The 2,952-nt window shown below is 39.2% G+C and overlaps 1 long non-coding RNA gene across 2 annotated transcripts; it reads right to left on the reverse strand.

Moving 5' to 3' along the window:
• Window positions 1–701: 701 nt before the first annotated feature.
• LOC121220293 (uncharacterized) lies at window positions 702–2,231 on the reverse strand. 2 transcript variants are annotated; one of them, XR_005917550.1, is made up of 3 exons: window positions 1,930–2,231; window positions 1,700–1,786; window positions 702–753 (listed from the first exon to the last, which is right to left on the reverse strand). It is a non-coding gene; the product is annotated as an uncharacterized lncRNA (long non-coding RNA). The 2 variants fall into 2 exon arrangements; XR_005917549.1 differs by having other exon boundaries at window positions 707–753; window positions 1,700–1,811.
• Window positions 2,232–2,952: the final 721 nt, after the last annotated feature.

The following is a 2,952-nucleotide window of genomic DNA, read 5'->3' on the forward strand; positions in this document are numbered from 1 at the left end:
CGTGTTTTCAAAAAATTTTCGTGTTTCAAAAATCTTCGTGTTTTCAAAAATTATTATTTTGTTTCAAAGTTCTCGTGTTTAAAAACAAAAAAAAGGGTTTTCTCAAGTTTCAATCGGATCACAATTAAATATTAAATTGAACTTGTATTTTTGAAAATTAAGACAACGCGCGTTTTACGAGATACCAGTTTTGGGCGTCGCGAGGGTGCTAATACCTTCCTCGCGCGTAACCGACTCCCGAACCCTAATTTTCTCTGGATTTTTACGTGGACCTAAAATGCCTCTTTTTTAGAAAAGTTTAAAAATAAATTTTTCTTCTGAAAAGAGAATTTTGTAGGTGTCCGATCACACCTATGAAAAAAGATCGGTGGCGACTCTCTTTTCAAATAGATCGAGATTCTGTTTTCAAATTTTCAATATTTATTTCGATTAGCGCCCGTGCCCAATTTTTAGGTCGCTACAAAGTCTATTTAAAATATTTATTTCCTTTGAAAACATTTACGTTGCGGAAGCTTTGCTCGGAAATCGTGATATTTTAAAAATAAGTAATTTTATAAAACGCACTTTAGAGCTAACCAATTTAATAACCCAAAATATTAAAAATAATAAAAAGAGCGGCCTTATTACAACTTAAACCAGAATAAAAATGATCAAAATAATAAATGCGAAACTTATTTTAAAGAAAACAGAAACTTAATCTTCGTGGCCACTCTGAATCCCGCCCAGCTCCAAGTCCATCGATCTAAGGCTCACCTGCAAAGATGGGAAAAAGGGGGGTGAGTTTGGAAAACTCAGTGTGTAAAGTATCCCAACCAGAGCCCAAATCAGTTCAAGCTTTACTGGGCCTAAGCCCTATTCAGAATTTAGTGTTAACTGGGCCTTAGCCCATATCAATATTAATCTGGGCCATAGCCCCTTACAGTAACAGAGTATACTGGGCCTAGCCCATATCAGTATCAATCTGGGCCGTAGCCCTGTTACAAGTCGAGATATATTGGGCCTTGCCCATATTGACACAGTTGAGCCCATTTCAATACAGTCTCATATGATTAGTGCATGATAACCCCATCCAACCCTGCACTTGCCTCCGTCCATCCCTACACTTCCTGTGGGGAATAAATCACCCACGCCATCCCTACACTTACAGTGTTAGCACCGGTTGCGGCACTAACTATAATCCGCAGCAAAGCTGCTTATATCAAAATATATGGCACACCCACCAGAACGGGTTCTTCCTCCATAACAAAACCCAACCCCATGCAACAGATATACATGTCATGGCATATAACAAACAGAATCAGATTATCATGCATTTCAGTCAAAATTAACCCTAGGGGTATAACAGTCATTTTGCACCTATGGGTAAAATGGTAATTTTCATACTTAGGGGTATTTCAGTAAAATTTACTATTCTAGAGTTTACAAACATATTATAACCATTAACACATTAATAGAAGCACTTATCGAGCATTTTTACCGAATTGGGCCCGTTGGCCCGCTAACTCGTTTTCGGCCCATTAAGCCCAAATATACCGAAGTGCACGAAATTGCGCACTCTGCAATCATACTACTTGTGATTACCAAAATTAACAACCAAACCACCTCACAAGCGCTCGCACGCTCGCAAGTTCACAAATGCCGGCTTTTCGGCTTTTCGGCTTTTGCCGATCTAGTCTATGAGTGGGTGTCGTTTACACACCTGTTTTATGACGATTCGCTAACGAGATCTCCCCCACGATTAACCTTGTTGATCTTACTAGCCTCCAAATAGATCTTGATCACTAGCCTTCGATGCGCACATATAAAAAAAACTGAATGAAAAATACTTAATTTTAATCTTGGCAAAAATCGATAGTCTCCCTAAAGTATTTAGGGGTTTTTAGCCTATCCTCGAATTACTAAATAAAAAAATAAGATCTGAATGCTTACCACCAAAGACGTTCTTGTCAGAAGCGTTTCCAACACTTTTCAAATCTTAGATCCACTGTGAATCTATCTTAATCGCAAGTAGGAAATAGATCTAAAAATTAATTCTCGAATCACTAAAGTATGGATGTTTCAGATTTTAGTATAATGAAAAAGAGAAAATAGAAAAATAGAAAAGAGGAGATGACAGTACAAATTCGGCTTTGAAGGAAATTAAAGAAGGAAGAGATGAGATAAAAGAAAAGAAAGAAAAGAAGAGTAAAAGAAGATAGGTTCAGTTATTATCGATGAAGGAAAGATGAACAAAAAAGGGAATAATTCATAAAAGCCAAAATTAAAAGAATAAAATACGGTACCTAATGCTTAATAAAAATTCTTTCTAATTTCAAATTCCCTTGCTTTGCTCCATGAATTAGGCATTTGAAATTTATCCAACCACCTAGCAGCCTTATCCACCGTTTGACCGCTTCAGCCTGCTGCCTGGGAAGAGTTTCGGTCAAACTCTGACTCTCCCCCACGTGAGCAGCAAAAATACAAGCCTTCCGTGCGCGAAATGAGGCTTGAACCTCAGACCTCCGTTTGCCCTTGTGCCTTCGCCCGTGCTGCTGGCCACTGCACCATGCTTCTCTCTTTACTTATGAACGGTCACAGTTAACTATAAACCTTACCTGCTGAAGTCTTGGTCCGCCTAACAACAAACCAAAATAACGCCAGCACCTGGATTCAAACTCGTGCCCTCTCAGTCCCTTTAACGCGCTGCTGCCACTGTTCCATAAGCTCTTTTTGTGTTAAATTATACTCGCAACTCATCTTAACCTTTATCTAGCCGCGATCTGCATATTAAAAAAAACACACAAATTGCGCACGCCGTGCCTTGAACCCAGGCTCCTCCCACGCCCTCCTAGCATACTTAGCCACTAGGCCAGATGCTTGCTTCTGACATGAAATAGCCTGAACAATTAATAAGGCCTACCTGTGACAGCCCTTGGTTTTCCTGAAATAAAAACTCACATTTGCGCACGCAGG

The sequence above is a fragment of the Gossypium hirsutum genome, chromosome A03 (genome assembly GCF_007990345.1).
Source record: "Gossypium hirsutum isolate 1008001.06 chromosome A03, Gossypium_hirsutum_v2.1, whole genome shotgun sequence".
Classification (NCBI taxonomy): domain Eukaryota; kingdom Viridiplantae; phylum Streptophyta; class Magnoliopsida; order Malvales; family Malvaceae; genus Gossypium; species Gossypium hirsutum.